The sequence below is a fragment of the Sapajus apella genome, unplaced genomic scaffold (assembly GCF_009761245.1).
Source record: "Sapajus apella isolate SASKATOON/1434 unplaced genomic scaffold, GSC_monkey_1.0 scaffold44, whole genome shotgun sequence".
NCBI lineage: Eukaryota > Metazoa > Chordata > Mammalia > Primates > Cebidae > Sapajus > Sapajus apella.
Genome location: NW_022436984.1, coordinates 5132030 through 5151099, shown reverse-complemented (window position 1 = coordinate 5151099; position 19070 = coordinate 5132030). Strand labels below are relative to the sequence as shown.

The following is a 19070-nucleotide window of genomic DNA, read 5'->3' as shown; positions in this document are numbered from 1 at the left end:
ACCAGCACTTCAAATTGCCTTTTTCTTTGGCGACTCTCAGGTATGCAGTAGTAATTTTTTGTTTTAAATTTGCATTTCCTTAGTGACTAATGATGTTAGGAATCTTCTCACATGCTGATTTGCCATCTATATTTCCTCATTAGTGAAGTGTCTAGATATTTTGTCATTTAAAAAATAATTGAGTTGTTTTCTTATTGTTGAGTTTTTTTGTTTGTCTGTTTTGATAGGGTCTCGCTCTGTCACCCAGGCTGGAGTGCAGTGGCACCATCATGGATCACTGCAACCTTATTCTCCTGGGCTCAAGAAATCCTCCCACCTCAGCTTCCTGAGTAGCTGAGACTGCAGGTGTGCACCACCACACCTGGCTAATTTTAAGTATTTTTGTAGAGACCACGGTCTCACTATGTTGCCCAGGCTGGTATTAAGCTCCTGGGCCTAAGAGATACTCCCATCTCAACCTCCCAAACTGCTGAGATTAAAGGCCTGAGCCATTGAGCTCAACCTACTGTTGAGTTTTGAAAGCTATTTTACATATTTTGAATGCAAGTATTTACTCAAATATATCTATTGAAAATATTTTCTACCATCCTGTCTTGTCTTGTCATTTTTTTAAGAGTGTTTTTAAAGGGTAAAAAATTTTAATGTAAATGGAACATAATTTATTAATTTATTTCTTTTATAGGTCAGACTTCTGCTGTCATAGCTAAATAACTATTTGCTTAAGATTATAAATATTTTCTTATTAGTTTTCTTTTAGATGCTTTATATATACGCTTAAAAAAATTTTATTCTATGATGAATTTTTAGTTAATTTTTGTGTAAAATGTAAGGTACGGATTGAGGTTAACTTTTTGTTTTTGTATTTTTGCAGATAACTATCCAATTACTTCAGCATCATTTGTTGAAAAGAGGAACTCTTCTCTATTGGTTTGCTTTTGCACATTTGTCACAAACCTGTTGACTACATTTGCATAATCTTTTTCTGTGTTTTTTTATATGACTGATCTGTATGTGTATATTTTTATCAATACCACAATATATTGATAACTTTAAATGCATACGTTTTGATGTTAAGTAGTGTGAGTGGTCCAACTTTTTCTTTTTCAAAACCATTTTGGCTTTATTAATTCCTTTGTTCTTTCCATATAAGCTTTAGATTCAGCTTGTTATTATCCATGAAATAGATCTTTTGAGATTTTGATTTATATTGCATTGTAGCTATTGCTCAATCTGGGTAGAATTGACATCTTAGTAAGATTAAATCTTCCATTCCATGACCATAGTATATCTCTCCATTTATTTAGATCTTACTTGTTTTCTTTTATCAGTGTGTTACAGTTTTCTGCATACAGACTCTATGCATATTTTATAAAATTCATTTTTTGTATGTTACTGTAAGTGGCACTGTTTTGTAAATTTTGACCTCTATATTTTTGGAATTCAGTGCTAGTATATAGAAATGCAATTGATCTTTGTACCTTGATTGTGTATCCTGCAACCCTGACAAACTCACTTGTTAATTAGTTCTATGAATCTTTAAAAAATAGATTTTTGGAATGTTTTAGAGGAACAATAATGTTTTCAGAGAGAGTTTTATTTATATATTTTCAATCATCCTTTAAAAAAATCTTATTACATTGGCTGGAGATTTTGTAAAACATTGAATAGGAGTGGTGATGGGGGCATCATTACCTTGTTCCTAAGCTTGGGGGAAAGTTCTTAGCTTTTCAACATTAGTAGCTATAGTCATTTGTTTGTTGTGTGTGTGTGTGTGTGTGTGTGTGTGTGTGTGTGTGTGTGTGATATGCCATTTATCATGTGGAAGTTTCCTTTTTTTTTTAGATTCCTGAGGTTTTTTTTTTTTAATCATAAATAGATGTTGAATTTTACCAAATATTTTTGGTATCTGTTGGCATTATCATATGGTTTTTCTTCTTTAGTCTGTTAATATTGTTACTTATGTTGATTGATATCTGAATGTTGAAACAAACCTGGGATATATCCCCATTGGTTATGACATATTATCATATGTAGTGGATTTGATTTTCTAATATTTTGTTGAGGAGTTTTGCATTTATGTTCATGAGGGATATTAGTCTATAGTTTTGTTTACTAGTAATGTTTTTGTCTAGTATTTTTTTACTCTTTAGCTGAGAGTCTGTTTTACCTGATTTTAATATATCAATTTCAGTCTTCTCAAACTATTTAAGTGGTATATCTTTTTTCTTCTATTTACTATCTATCTTTATATTCAGTCTGTGTCTTCATATTTAAAACATTTTTCTCATAGACAACATAAATTTAATCTTGCCTTTAAAATAATCCATTCTGGGCCAGGCGCGGTGGCTCACGCCTGTAATCACAGCACTTGGGGAGGTTCAGATGGGTGGATCACGAAGTCAAGAGATCAAGACCATCCTGGCCAACATGGTGAAACCCCGTCTCTACTAAAAATACCAAAAATTAGCCAGGTGTTTCTTACGCGCCTGTAGTCCCAGCTACTCGGGAGGCTGAGAGGGGAGAATCGCTTGGACCCAGGAGTCTGAGGTTGCAATGAACTGAGACTGCATCACTGTGCTCCAGGCTGGCGACAGAGCAAGACTCCATCTCAGAAAAAAAAAAAAGGAAAAAAAATCCATTTTGATAATCTTTGGCATGCTTAGTACATTAGTGTCTAATGAAATTATTGGCATAGCTGAATTTAGTCCTACCAATTTATTATTTATTTGGTTGTTCTCTTTGCCCATTTTTCCTTTGCTATTCTCTTTCTGCCTTCTTTTGCATTATTTACATATATTTTAGAATTCGATTTTAATGTTCTGTATTAGATTTTGAGCAATATTTCTTGGTGTAATCTTTCTAGTTGATATACTGTGCTTAGCTTTGTATTGGGTAAGTTAATTTAGAGTTAGTAATTTAAAGTTAGTCTTATATCACTTTACATAAAATATATAATCCTTGCAATTATTTAGGTCCATTCGTTTATGCCTTTACCATGCTCTATGTTATGGTTACTATATGTATTACATATAGTACATACATTGTAAATTATATAAGGCAATACTAAAAGTTTGTCTTAAAAGTCATCTGTATTATAATAAATCAAAAGAGGAAATGATCTTTTATAAGTATCTCTCTGTTTATTCTTTCCTGATTTTTCTGTGGTATCATGTCCCTTCAGCCTAAAAAACTTACTGTAACATTTCTTGTGGTACAAGTCTGGTGGCAATGAATACCCTAAGTTTTTCATTATTTGAAAATATCTTTATAACAGCTTTACTCTTGAAAGACATTTTTGCAGGATAGGAAATTCTTAGTTAACAGGCTTTTATTTTATTTTTTGCCAATGCTTTAAAGATATTGTTTTACTGTATCTTTTTTTTCTGATGAGAAACGATGATTATCCAAATAGTGTTGAATATAGTGTGTCATTTTCTTGGGCTGATTTTATAATTTTCTTTATCTTCGGTTTTCAGCTGTTTGACCACGATGTGCCTTAGTATGGTTCTTTTCAAATGTATCTTGTTTGAGATTCGTGGAACTAGTTTAATCTGCAAATTTAAGTCATTAACCAAATTTTGGAAATTTTTGGCTATGATTTCTTCAAACATGTTTTCTGTCCTGTTATTTTTCTCCTTTCCTTTACTGACTACATTTACACATATGTTAGATCTTTTGAAATTGTTCCATAGATCAGTGAGGCTATGTTCACTTTTGTATGCTTTTTCAGATCGTATGCTTTTTATTGATGCATCTTCTAGTTATTACCTTCAGAGGAAAGCCACATAAAGTGAAAACTCATTGTGTTCCATGGTGTTCCTTGCTGGAGGCTTTAGCTCTCCTCCAAAAACTGCCTGCTTTTGTTCAGTCTCCAGAGCCTGGGGTAGTTGTTTTTGTATTTTGTCCCGATCTAACTCTTGCTTGCAGCAAGATCAGTTTTTCAGATGCTTATTTCTCATACAGTGAGGGGTATTATTTTTATATTGAAGTCAGCACAGATTTAACACAATTTCTGCAATCACAGACTGTACAATTTATGCAATCATATCCATAGACAGTTCTAAATAAATTTGTAATTATAGTTACCTAAGCTTTGTAAAAATAATTAAAGGTTAAAAGCTATTCATTACACCACAGTTAATTATACAAGAAAAGAACTCATACGCTCACAACATTTTTCACTGATTTATTCCTAGTTAACTAGAAACATCTTGCCGACTCTCAATGCCTTGGTTTCTTTATCAGTCAAAAAATAGCAAAATACATTAGCTTGTCCTGATAAATATTCTAAAACTATTGCTTGCAAAAACGTGTGGTTAAATGCACTTGGGATATGTAGCACTAAACAGAGTTGAATAGAACTTTTCGGAGTGTTTTTCAAAGCCCCTAATATACTAATATGTGTTTTGAGTTTCCAAATAGGGGACAAAATTAGTATTACTTAGTTTTCCTTTTTTCTCAGTCTTTAATATGGCTTAGGATGCCACTGTTACTGATGCTTTTTAAAAAATCTTGATATTTTATTAATTATGGATTTTCCACATGAATTTTATCTTGTAAATGAGGCTGTATTAAAATATTGTTTATCTTGGTTACTGAGTTTTTTGATGTCCCCTTGAATTTTGCACTGGAGGCAAGTACTTTGTTTACCTCACGTGTCTCACCTAACCCTGTACTGTCAGCAGCTGAACGGATAGACTTACTAATACAGTGTTGTATTTCTTAATACATTAAATCAAACAAACTTATCAGCTTACAAGACCCTCAATAGTTTGGCTCTTATCTTATGAACCTCATCTCACTCTTTCTCTACTTCCTTCTTGTCATATGAGTGTTTTGCACTTACTCCTCCCTCCTAAGCATTTGTTCCTTTTCCAGCCAAAGCAAGAATGTCTCCCCCTCTCCATTTCTTCTCCTCAGCTAATTCAAATCCTTTTTAAGAATGCTGCTTAAATCTTTCTTTTTTAATTAACTTTTTTATTGCATTTTAGGTTTTGGCGTACATGTCAAGAACATGCAAGATTGTTGCATAGGTACACACCTGGCAGTGTGATTTGCTGCCTTCCTCTCCATCACCTGTATCTGGCATTTCTCCCCATGCTATCTCTCCCCAACTCCTTACCCCCTACTGTCCCTCCCCTATTAACCCCCAACAGACCCCAGCTGCTTAAATCTTATTCCCTCCTTTAAAGCTTCCCTGATCTCTGGAGGAAAGTCACAGACTTTCTCCCTTTGTTGATTTATTGTTAATGTATTTACCAGCAATCACACACAACTTGGTCCTGAATTACGTGCTGCCTAGCATGATTTCTTGATTTTCTCATGTGTGCACGTCTTGTCCCTTCTGTGGTCCAGGGCCCATGTCTCACACTTAAGAATCCTTTAACACAAAGCATGTGTGGAACCACACAGTGCTCAGGAACTACTGTTAATATGATAGGTTGCTCCAGAATCCAAGTCAATTTATATGTGCTTTATTATCATGGTATCCAAACATTTCCAGCTGGTTGGGGGATAGAAACGGGGTTTCCGAACAAGAAGAAACTCCAGTATGACTTTACAGGCCAGACAAAAAATGGACTCACAAGGCAATGAGTACCTTGAACTCACTCTTGTTCTTTTGATCTTTGCTTTTCTCTTCTTCTTACCCTTAAGTTATGGGGGGATCCGTAATCTCAGGTTCAGTTGGATTTGGGATAAACTTATACCCATCAGCTTTGAACACAACTCTAAATTCTAGGTGCAAACATATGGTGAATTCCTGATGGACTTGCACATTTATGGACACTTTCCTTCTAGCCACATGTAGATCTAATACCTGTGGTAGACTAGGCACCAATATGCCTCCCACAGGTATAAACAGCAGAGCTGTTCCCTTCTGGAAATGTAGGACTGAACAGGACTATACCCAATGAGGTAGTGAGTGGGGTTATGTATGTTCTTGTAACATGTTGTTTCTCTTCTATAAGCTGAGTTGTTTCATCTTGTCCTTTACCAGGAGCCCAAAATCATGCCGGGCTTCCTGTCCCCAACTTTATCTCCATACCAAGTTAATTACCTGTCTTATCTGTTGAGAATGTTGCAACCAGGAGGGAATGGATGTTCAAAGGGCACTTCATGGCTTACTGAAGTTTTTCTCCAGCATTTATCTGAAGCTTACATGGAGAGCAAAGGACCTGACCTAATAAAGAGAAATCTGATATAACCCTCTCAGGCTTCTTTCTACTGAATTGTTCTTCAATATGAGAAATAGAGTCCATATTTTGTGCAAAGAAAATTATAATCAATTGGACAACAAATTGATTCTCCAAGTCTTTCTTTTGATCATAACCATTTATCAATGGATGCCTCATTTTGATATAGCCTGAAATAAAGAGTACAGTCTAATGCTGGTTTGCAAATTAATCCTCTTTAAAAGGGGTAGTTTAGGGCTTTTTGAATGGGCAAGAGACTGCCAAATCCAATGCCTTCTGGGATAGACAAGTGAAAAAACATGCTTGGGAAGACAGCTGGACTACTATAAGGGGCTTGGGGAAAGCCATTTTTGTCCTCATGGTGTCTGTATTGTAGTAATGAACATGAGACTAGGGAATGAGATTCAATTCATAGGTCAGCTGTTTGTTTGATTGTGATGATCCTTTGCCAGTTCCCAGGATCCCTGAAGGTTAGCCACTTGTACCATCACAGGTAACTCTGCCTCCAGGCAAACACATTGTATGTACCATTCCAGTTTTTCTCTCAATTACTTGGTGAGCTGGGCTGATGGCTCAGCTTCAGACAGGGCTAATTCTGACATCAAAAGCAGGTAGAGGAGATTTTTTGATCCCCTTGCCTTGGGGCACTCTCTATTTTCAGCCTCCCAGGTGACGAAAGGTGAAGAGAGATAAAATCAAGGAAGAGTACATCAAAAACTAAGACATGAAGGGATTTTCTTGTTAATATCAGGCTCAGAGATCACCTAAGTCAATTTATATGTGATTTATTTTTTTTTATTTTTTCTTTTTAATTGCATTTTAGGTTTTGGGGTACATGTGAAGAACCTGCAAGATTGTTGCATAGGCACACACATGGCAATGTGGTTTGCTGCCTTCCTCCCCATCACCTATATCTGGCATTTCTCCCCATGTTATCTCTCCCCAACTCCCCACACTCTGCTGTCCCTCCCCTATTTCCCCCTGACAGACCCCAGTGTGTGATGCTCCCCTCCCTGTGTCCATGTGTTCTCATTTTTCAACATCCACCTATGAGTGAGAACATGTGGTGTTTGATTTTCTGATCTTGGGTCAGTTTGCTGAGAATGATGGTTTCCAGGTTCCTCCACGTCCCTACAAAGGACACGAACTCATCGTTTTTGATGGCTGCATAATATTCCATGGTGTCTATGTGCCACATTTTCCTTGTCCAGTCTGTCATCGATGGGCATTTGGGTTGGTTCCAGGTCTTTGCTATTGTAAACAGTGCTGCAACAAACATTCATGTGCATGTGTCCTTATAGTAGAACGATTTATAATCCTTTGCATGGTATCCAAACTTTTCCATCTGGATGGGGGATAGAAAATGGGGTTTCCAAACAAGAGGAAACTCCAGGATGACTTTACAGTCCAGGCAAAAAATGGACTCACAAGACAATGAATACCAAAACCCAAGAAGGATGGGAGAAATGGAAGGTTTATATCTAAAGACAGGTCACCAGTTATACACTGCCAACGCAGATTCACACAGGTATAGCATTATATACAGATTCATCTATGAGCTTGTGTGTATAAGTAATTCATTATTGTTTTAATGATGCATATTATTTCATGGTGTTAAACACCACAATTTATTTATCTTCTTTCATTTGTTGATGAACATTTGAGTTGTTTTCCATTTCTGACTACTGTGAGAAACAGCAGCTATGGACATTTTTGGAAAAGTCTTTTTGTGAACATGTTTGCATGTCTCTTAGGTATATACTTTTAGATAACAAGGAAGGTATGTGTTTATCTTTACTAGAAATCACCAATGAGTTTTCCAAAGTGAATGTACTGTTTTACACTCTCATCAGCGGTATCTGAGACTTCTAACTGCTCCACGTTCTCAATATTTGTGTTGTCAGTCATTTTAATATTAATAATTTCAATGGGTTAGAAAAGGTATCTCATTATTTTTAAAAATAGGCTTATGAAGGTAGAATTTACACATAATAAAATACACTAGTTTTAAGGGTACAGTTTGATGAGTTTTGAAAATGTATGTACTTAAGGAACTACCACCATAACCAGATGATATGGTTTGGCTGTGTCCCCACCCAAATCTTATCTTGAATCAAAGCTCCCACAATTCCCCCATGTCATGGGAGGGACCCAGCAGCAAGTAATTGAATCATGGGGGTGGGTCTTTCCTGTCAATGATAGACCAGATAAAGAAAATGTGGCACATATACACCATGGAATACTATGTAGCCATAAAATATGATGAGTTCATGTCCTTTGCAGGGACATGGATGAAGCTGGAAACCATCATATTCAGCAAACTAACACAGGAACAGAAAACCAAACACTGCATGTTCTCACTTATAAGTGGGAGTTGTACAATAAGAGCACATGGACAGAGGGATGGAAACATCACACATCAGGTCTGTGGGGGGATAGGGGAGGGATAGCATTAGGAGAAATACCTAATGTAGATGATGGGTTGAGGGGTGAAGCAAACTATCATGGTACATGTATACCTATGTAACAAACCTGCACATTCCACACATGTATCCCAGAACTTAAAGTATAATTTTTTTTTAAAGTGTCTGTTCATGACCTTTGCCTACTTTTTATGGGATTGTTTGTTTTTCTTTTGAAATTTAAGTTTCTTATAGATACTGAATATTGGGTCTTTGTCAGATGCATAGTTTGCAATTATTTTCTCTTATTCTGTAGGTTGTCTGTTTATTCTGTTGATAGCTTCTTTTGCTGTGCAGAAGCTCTTTAGTTTAATTTGATTCTCCTTGTGAATCTTTGCTTTTGTTGTTATTGCTTTTGATAGCTTTGTCATGAAATATTTGCTCATTCTTATGTCCAGGATGGTATTGCCTAGGTTGTCTTCCAGGGTTTTTATAGTTTTGGGTTTTCTATTTATGTCTTTAATTGATCTTGAGTTGATTTTTGTATATAGTTTAAAAAAAAAAAAAAAAAAAAGAAAAGGCCCAGCTTCAATCTTCTGCATATGGCTAGCCTGTTATTTCAGCACAATTTATTGAATAGGCAATCTTTTTCCCATTGTTTGTTTTTGTTAGCTTTCTCAAAGATCAGGTGGTCAAAGTTGTGCAGCCTTATTTTTGGGCTTTTTATTCTGTTCCACTGGTCTATGTGCCTGTTTTTGTACCAGTACCACGTTGTTTTGGTTATGTGATCCCTGTAGTATAGTTTGAAGTTGGGTAACATGATGCCTCCAGTTTTGTTCTTTTTGCTTATAATTTTTTCGTGGCTATTCAGACTCTATTCTGGTTCCATAAGAATTTTAGAAGAGTTTTTTTTTTTTTTTTTTTTTTTTTTTTTTTTTTTTTTAGTTCTGTGAAGAATGTCATTGGTAGTTTCATAGGAATAGCATTCAATCTGTAAATTGTCTTGGGCAGTGTGGCCATTTTAATTATATTAATTATTCCTATCCATAAGCATGGAGTATTTTTCCATTTATTTGTGTCTTTGATTTCTTTGAATTGTGTTTTATAATTCTCATTGTAGAGATCTTTTACCTCCCTGGTTAGCTGCATTCCTAGGCTTTTTTTTTTTTTTTTTGGTGTGGCAATTAATGGGATTGTCTTCATGATTTGGTTCTTGGTTTGACTATTATTGGTGTATAGAAATGCTAGTAATTTTTGTACATTGATTTTGTGTTCTTAAACTTTGCCCAAGTTGTTTATCAGCTGAAGCAGCTTTTGGGCAGAGACTATGAGGTTTTCTAGATACAGAATTATGACATCTGCAAACAGATGTCATGATAGTTTGATTTCCTCTCTTCCTATTTGTTTGCTGTTTATTTGTTTTTCTTGCCCGATCACTCTGGCCAGAACTTCCAATACTATATTGAATAGGAGGGGTGAGAAAGGGCATCCTTGTCTTATGCCAATTTTCAATGGGAATGCTTTCAGCATTTGCCCATTTAGTATGATGTTGCTTGTGAGTTTATCATAGATGGCTTATTATTTTAAGATATGTTCCTTCAATACTTCTTTATTGAGAGTTCTTAACATAAATGGGTGTAGAATTTTATTGAAAGCCTTTTCTGTATCTATTGAGATAATCATGTGATTTTTGTCTTGAATTCTGTTTGTCATGAGTCACATTTATTGATTTACATATGCTGAACCAACCTTGCATCCAGGGGATAAAGCCTACTTGATCATTGTGTATTAGCTTTTTGATGTGCTGCTGGATTCAGTTTGCCAATATTTTGTTGAGTTTTTGCATTAATCTTCATCAAGGATATTGGCCTGAAGTTTTCTTTTTTTGTTGTGTCCCTGCCAGGTTTTAGTGTCAAGGCGGTGATTGCCTCATAGAATGAGTTGAGAGGAGGCCCTCCTCCTCAAATTTTTGGTATAGTTTCAGTAGGAATGATAACAGCTCTTCTTTGTACAGCTAGCAGATTTCAGCTGTGAATCCACCAGGTCCTGTGCTTTTGTTAGTTAGTAGGCTATTTATGACTGATTCAATTCTGAAGCTCATTCTTTTTCTGTTCAGGGAATCAATTTCTTCCTAATGCAGTCTTGGGAGGATGTATGTGTCTAGGAATTTATCCATCTCTTCTAGGCTTTCTAGTTTGTATGCATAGAGGTGTTCATAGTGGCTTCTGATGGTTATTTTTATTTCTGTGTGCTTAGTGATAACATTCCCTACATTATGTCTAACTGTGTTTATTTGGATCTTCTCTCTTTTCTTCTTTATTAGTCTAACTAGTGGCCTATCTTATTAATTTTTTCAAAAAAAACCCTCTTGGTTTCATTGTTAATGTTTTGAATTTTTTATTTGCTTCCTTAGTTTAGCTTGGATTTTGATTATTTTTTGTCTTCTGCTAGCTTTGAGGTGGATTTGTTCTTGCTTGTCCATTTCTTTCAGTTGTGATGTTAAGTTGTCAATTTGAGATCTTTCTAAATTTTTGATGTGGGCATTTAGTGCTATGAATTTCCCTCTTGACACTGCCTTAGCTGTCTCCCATAGATCCTGGTACGTTGTGTCCTTGTTCTCATTAGTTTCAAGGAACTTTGTTTCTGCCTTAATTTTGTTATTTACCCAAAAGTCATTCAGGAGAATGTTGTTTAACGTCTGTGTAATTGCATGAATTTGAGCAACATTTCTAGTCTTGACTTCTATTTTTATTATGCTATTGTCTGAGAGTGTGTTTGGTATGATTTTGGTTCTTCTGCATTTGCTGAGGATTGTTTTTTGTCCAATTATGTGGTTTGTTTTAGAGCATGTGTCACGTATTGATGAGAAGAATGTATACTCTGTTGTTTTTGGGTGGAGAGTTTTGCAGAGGTCTATCAGATCCATATGGACCAATGTTGAGTTCAGGTCCTAAATATCTTTGTTACTTTTCTGCCTTGATGACATGTCTCATACTGTTGGTGGAATGTTGAAGTCTTCCACTTAATAGTGGGAGATCATGTCTCTTTGTAGGTCTCTAAGAACTTGCTACATGAATTTGGGTGCTCCTGTGTTGGGTGCATATGTACTTAGGATAGTTAGGTCTTCTTGTTGAATTGAACCCTTTATCATTATGTAATGCCCTTCTTTGTCTTTTTTTTTTTTAATCTTTGTTGGTTTGATATCTGTTTTGTCTGAAATTAGGATTGTGATACTGCTTTTTTCTTTTTTCCATTTGCTTGGCAAATTTTCCTCCATCCCTTTATTTTGGGCCTAAGTGTGTCATTACATATGAGATAGGTGTCTTGAAGACAGGATACCATTAGGTCTTTCTTTTTTATTCAGCTTGCCACTCCATGTCTTTTAAGTGGGGCATTTGGCCTGTTTACATTCAAGATTAGTATTGGTATGTATGCATTTTATCCTGTCACTGTGTTGTTAGCTGGTTATTATGTTGGCTTGTTTGTGTGGTTGCTTTACAGTGTCACTGGTTTGCATGCTTACATGTGTTTTTGTATTAGTTGGTAGCATTCTTTTCTTTCTATATTTAGCACTCCTTTCAAAATCTCTTGTAAGGCAGGTCTGGTGGTAACAAACTCCCTCAACATTTGTTTATCTGAAAAGAATCTTATTTCTCTTTTGTTTAGGTAGTTTAGTTAGGCTTCACACAAATTTTTGATTGATGATTTTTTTTTCTTTAGGAATGTTAAATATAGGCTTCCAATATCTTCTGATTTTCAGCTGAGAGGTCTGCTGTTAGCTTGATGGGGTTCCCTTTGTAGGTGACCTGTCCTTTCTCTCTAGCTGCATTTAACATATTTTCTTTGATTTCAACCTTGGAAAATCTGACAGTTACGTATATTGGGGATAATCTTTTTGTGTAAAATCTTGCAGGAGTTCTCTGTATTTTCTGAATTTGACTGTGGCCTCTCTAGCAAAGTTGTTTTCATAGATGGTATCCTGAAATATGTTTTCCAAGTTGTTTGCTTTTTTCCCCCACCTTTTCAGGAATGCCAGTGGTTCATAGATTTGTCCTCTTTACATAATCCCATATTTCTCAGACGTTTTGTTCATTCCTTTTTAATTATGTTCTTTATATTTGTGTGGCTGTCTTATTTTAATAAGCCAGTCTGCAAGTTCTGAGATTCTTATCTCAACTTGGTTTATGCTACTATTAGTACTTATGATTGCATTGAAAAATTTTTGTATTGTGTTATTCAGCTCTGTCAGATTAATTAGGTTCTTTTTTATATTGGCCATTTTGTCCTTCAACTCCTGTATTGTTTTATTTTAATTCTTAGTTCCTTTGAATTGGGTTTTGCCATCTTCCTGAATCTTGATGATCTTCATTCCTATCCATATTCTGAATTCTATTTCTGTCATTTCAGCCAGTTCAGCCTGGTTAAGAAAAATTTTTTCACTTTTTAAAACATTATACTTTAAATTCTGGGGCACATGTACAGAACATGCAGGTTTGTTACATAGGTTTACATGTGTCTTGGTGGTTTTCTGCATCCATCCCCCCATCATATACATTAGGTGTTTCTCCTAATGTTATCCCTCCCCAATCCTCCCACCCCGATATCCCTCCTCTGGCTTCACCACCCTCCGACAGGCCCCATTGTGTGATGATCCCCCCGTATCCATGTGTTCTTATTGTTCAACACCCACTTATAAGTGAAAACATGCAGTGTTTGGTTTTCTGTTCTGTCAGTTTGCTGAGAATGATGGTTTCCAGCTTCATCCATGTTCCTGCAAAGGATATGAACTCATCATATATCGCTGCATAGTACTCCATGGTGCCACATTTTCTTTATCCAGTATATCATTGATGGGCATTTGGGTTGGTTCCAATTCTTTGCTATTGTAAACAGTGCCACAATAAACATACATGTGCATGTGCCTTTATAATTGAATGTTTTACAATCCTTTGAGTATATACCCAGTAATGGAATTACTGGGTCAAATGGTATTTCTAATTCTAGATCCCTGAGAAATCGCCACAGTATTCCACCTGGTTGAACTGATTTACACTCCCACCAACAGTGTAAAATTTTCCCATTTCTCCACATCCTCTCCAGAATCTGTTGTCTCCTGATTTTTTAATGATTGCCATTCTAACTGACGTGAGATGGTACCTCAAAGTGGTTTTGATTTGCATTTCTCTAATGACCAGTGATGATGAGTTTTTTTCATATATTTGTTGGTTTCATAAATGTCTTCTTTTGAAACGTATCTGTTCATATCCTTCACCAACTTGTTTATGGGGTTGTTTTTTTTTTTCATGTAAATGTGTTTAAATTTTTTTGTAGATTTTGGATATTAGCCGTTTGCCAGATGGGTAGATTGCAAAATTTTTTCCCATTCTGTTGGTTGCTGGTTCCCTCTAATGATAGTTTCTTTTGCAGTGCAGAAGCTCTTAAATTTTATTAGATCCCATTTATCAATTTTGGCTTTTGCTTCCAGTGCTTTTGGTGTTTTAGTCATGTAGTCCTCTCCTATTCCTATGTCCTGGATGGTTTTGACTAGGTTTTCTTCTAGGGTTTTTATGGTGTTAGGTCTTATGTTTAAATCTTTAATCCATCTGGAGTTAATTTTTGTATAAGGTGTAAGGAAGGGATCCAGTTTCAGCTTTCTGCATATGGCTAGCCAGCTTTCCAAACAGCATTTATTAAATAGGGAATCCTTTCCCCATTGTTTGTTTTTGTCAGGTTTGTCAAAGATCAGATGGTTGTAGATGTGTGGCATTACTTCTAAGGACTCTGTTCTGTTCCATTGGTCTATATCTCTGTTTTTGGTACCAGTACCATGCAGTTTTTACTGTAGCCTTATAGTATAGTTTGAAGTAGGTAGTGTGATGCTTCCAGCTTTTTTTTTTTTTTTTTGCTTAGGATTGTCTTGGCTATGCAGTCTCTTTTTTGGTTCCATATGAAGTTTAACGTGATTTTTTTCCAATTATGTGAAGAAAATCAATGGTAGCTTGATGGGGATAGCACTGAATCTGTAAATTACTTTGGGCAGTATGGCCATTTTCACAATATTGCTTCTTCCTATCCATGAGCATTGAATGTTTTTCCATTGTGTCTTCTCTTATTTTCTTGAGCAGTGGTTTGTAGTTCTCCTTGAAGAGGCCCTCCACATCCCTTGTAAGTTGTATTACTAGGTATTTTATTCTCTTTGTAGAAATTGTGAATGGGAGTTTACTCATGATTTGGCTCTCTGTTTGTCTATTATTGGTATATAAGAATGCTTGTGATTTTTGCACATTGATTTTGTGTCTTGAGACTTTGCTGAAGTTGCTTATCAGCTTAAGGAGATTTTGGGCTGAGTTGATGGGGTTTTCTAAATATACAATCATGTTATCTGCAAACAGAGACGATTTGACTTTCTCTCTTTCTATTTGAATACGCTTTATTTCTTTTTCTTGCCTGATTGCCCTGGCCAGAATTTCCAATACTATGTTGAATAGGAATGGTGAGAGAGGGCATCCTTGTCTTGTGCCAGTTTTCAAAGGGAATGCTTCCAGTTTTTGCCCATTCAGTATGATATTGGCTGTGGGTTTGTCATAAATAGATCTTATTGAGATAGGTTCTATCAATATCTAGTTTATTGAGGGTTTTTAGCATGAATGAGTGTTGAATTTTATTGAAGGCCTTTTCCATATCTACAGAGCTAATCATGTGGTTTTTGTCATTGGTTCTGTTTATGTGATAAATCATGTTTATTTATTTGCATATGTTGAACCAGCCTTGCATCCCAGGGATGAAGCCGACTTGATCGTGGTGGATAAGCTTTTTGACGTGCTGCTGGATTCGGTTTGCCAGTATTTTATTGAAGATTTCTGCTTCAATAGTCATCAGGGATATGGGCCTGAAATTTTCTTTTTTTGTGTCTCTGCCAGGTTTTTCTATCCCCAGGTGCTCTGTCCCATGGAGATGGAAATTTTATCTATAAACCCTGGCTGGAGCTGCTGCCTTTCTTTCAAAGATGCCCTGCCCAGAGAGGAAGAATCTAGAGAGGCAGTCTGGCTATAGCAGCTTTGCTGAGCTGTGGTGAGCTCTGCCCGTTTTGACCTTACTGGCGGCTTTGTTTACACTGTGAGGGGAAAATTAACTAGTCAAGCCTCAGTGATGGCAGACACCCCTCCCCCCACCAAGCTTGAGCATCCCAGTTGGACTTCAGACTGCTGTGCTGGCAGCCAGAATTTCAAGCCAGTGGATCTTAGGTTGCTGGGCTCTGTGGGGGTGGGATCTGCTGAGCTAGATTACCTGGCTCCCTGATTTCAGCCCCCTTTCCAGGGTAGTGAACGGTTCTATCTTGCTGGTGTTCCAGGCACCTCTGTCATATGAAAAATAACTCCTGCAGCTAGCTTGCTGTGTGCCCAAGCAGCCACCCAGTTTTGTGCATGAAACCAGGGCCCTGGTGGTGCAGCACCTGAAGGAATCTCCTGATCTGTGGGTTGCGAAGACTGTGGGAAAAGTGTAGTATCTGGGCCAGAATGCATGATCCCTCACAGCACGGTCCCTCACAGCTTCCCTTGGCAAGGGCAGAGAGCTCTCCAACCCCTTGCTCTTCTTAGATAAGGCGACGCCGCACCCTGGTTTGGCTTGCCCTCTGTGGGCTGCACCCACTGTCTAACCAGTCCCAGTGAGATGACTCAGGTACTTCAGTTGAAAATGCAGAAATCACCCATTTTCTGTGTTGCTTTCCCTGGGAGCTGTAGACCAGAGCTGTTCCTATTTGGCCATCTTGCCAGCCACTTTTGAACAGACACTTTCCAAAAGAAGACAAACATGCAGCCAACAAGCATATGAAAAAATACTAACATCACTAGTCATTAGAGATATGCAAATCAAAACCACAATGATATATCATCTCACACCAGTCAGAATGGCTATTACTAAAAAATAAAAACAAAACAAACAAAGCATATACAGGCCAGGTTGCAGAGAAAAGGCCACACTTACACACTGTTGCTGGGAGTGTAAATCAGCTCAACCATTGTATAAAGCAGTATGGTGATTCCTCAAAGAGCCAAAAGCAGAAATAGTATTCGACTCAGCAATCCCATTACTGGGTACATACCCAGAGGTATAAATCATTCTGCCATGCACATGAATGTACATTGCAACACTATTCACAATAGCAAAGACATGGAGTCAACCTAAATGCCCATCAATGACAGATTGGATACAGAAAATCTGGTACATATACACCATGGAATGCTAGTAGCCATAAAAAAGAATGAGATCATGTCTTTTGTGGAAACATGGATAGACCTGAAGGCCATTATCCTTAGCAAACTAATGCAGGAACAGAAAACCAAATACCACGTTTTCACTTATAAGTGGGCACTAAATGATGAGGACCCATGAACACAAGGAAGGAAACAACAGAAACTGGGATCTCATTGAGAGTGGAGGATGGCAGGTGAAAGATGAGTAGAAAAGATTGGGTATTGGGCTTAATACCTGATTGATGAAATGATTTGTACAACAAAACCTCATGACATGAAATTACCTATATAACAAACCTTCACATCTATCCCTGGACCTGAAATAAAAGGTTTTTAAAAAAGAGATATGCAAGAATTTCTTTCAAGAATCGCTAAGAATTGACAAGAAAGGATATTATTGATAACATTGACTAGCTTAAAAAAAAAAACAACAACTTCCACAACCACTGCTGATGCCGTGAGGTGAGGCCATGGTGGGCGAATCGCCTGAGGTTATGAGTTCAAGACCAGCCTGGTCAGCATGGTGAAACCCTGTCTCTACTGAAAATACAAAAAAAAAAATTAGTCACGTCTGGTGGTGGGCACCTGTAATCCCAGCTACGTGGGAAGCTGAGGCAGAAGAATCGCTTGAACATGGGAGGCGGAGGTTGCAGTGAGCCAAGATCACGCCACAGCACTCCAGCCTGGGCAACAAGAGCCAAAACTTCATCTCAAAATAAATAGATAGATGATAGATAGATAGATGGATAGGTAGATAGATAGATAAATTTAATTTTTGGAGTATGAGCCTCAAAAACATAATATTAAGAAAAAGCAATCAGACTAAAAAGGAAGCATACTTTTATATTCCATACACAAAAAGTCCTGAGACAGCCCAGACTGGCCCGGGCATCAGCAGTGAGGATAGTGGTTGTGGCAGTTTTTTTTTTTTTTTTTTTTTTTTTTTACCTTAGAGAAGGTAAAATATAAGCCATAGTCTGAAAGGACCTATTTGTAATAAGTATGTCAAAAACTTCTACAAATTGATACTTCCAAAATGGCAAAGAATAGGCAATTCATGGAAGAGGAATACTGAAAGTACAATTAATATGTGATGAAAGGCTCAATAAAGCTATAAATCAGAAAAAAAAAACAACTTTAAAAATGAGATATTTCACATACTTCTAATTTCCACAAATTGAAATATCTTTCAGTAACGTAGCTGTTTGGCAAGGATGTGGAGAAGTGGAAACTTTCACACATTCCTGCTGGGAGTGAAATTGGGACAACGACTTTGAAAGCAATTTTATAACACTTGGTAAAGTTACTTTGCGTACATTACAACTCAATAATTCTTTTAGGCTATAGCTACACTATCTGTTATAGTAGCTACTAGCCACTTGTAGCTATAGAGCAATTGAAAAATAGAAATGTACTCTAAGTGTAAAAGGAACACTAGATTTAAAAGAAAAATATTTTCTTTTACAAGTTTCAACTGGTTATAATTTTCTTAGTACAAGAAAACATTTTCTTAGTACAATATTTGATTCACAATTTTATGTTAATTACTTACTGAAACGATAGTATTTTAGATACACTGTATTAAATAAAATATAGTATTATAATTAAAAATTCTAATTTTGGAATTAACATTTTATCTGTTACTTTTTCTATTCTAATGTGGTTACTAGAATTTTAAATTACATATGTGGCATGCATGATATTTCTATTGAACAGTGCTTGTCTAGAGAAACTCACACACTTACTCCAAAGGACGTGCACAACAATGCTTGTGATATCATTGTTCGCAATCACGGGATTTAGAAACAATCTCTTTTTCATTAACAGGATAATGAATAACTTGTTTCCATGAAGTTCTATACAGTGACTAAAATAAATAAGTTAGAGCTACCTATGCAAGCATGAAAAGAATCTTACATACATCAATTATGAAATATTATGTGAAGTATGTTAAGCAAAATACACAGGTTATAGAATATTGCATAAAGGGTGATACCACTCATTCATTGTTTTAAAAACTCCACAGAAAAATAAGAAATATTTATGTATACACATGTTTAGTAAGAATACGACACAAACAGAAATGATGCAAACCAATTTCAGAATAATTTTGACTCTGGGAATGGAAGGAAGAACCTGAGAATTAGGAAGGGGTATATCAGAAATTTCAATTGTGTTATTAATGTTTTAGTTTTTCAAAACCCAAGTTTGGGAACAAA

General features: G+C 36.3%; 1 long non-coding RNA gene across 1 annotated transcript; it reads left to right on the top strand.

Moving 5' to 3' along the window:
• Positions 1 to 2339: 2339 nt before the first annotated feature.
• LOC116524307 lies at positions 2340 to 17393 on the top strand. Its single transcript, XR_004257269.1, has 2 exons — positions 2340 to 2376; positions 17319 to 17393. It is a non-coding gene; the product is annotated as an uncharacterized LOC116524307 (long non-coding RNA).
• The last annotated feature ends 1677 nt before the right edge of the window (positions 17394 to 19070 follow it).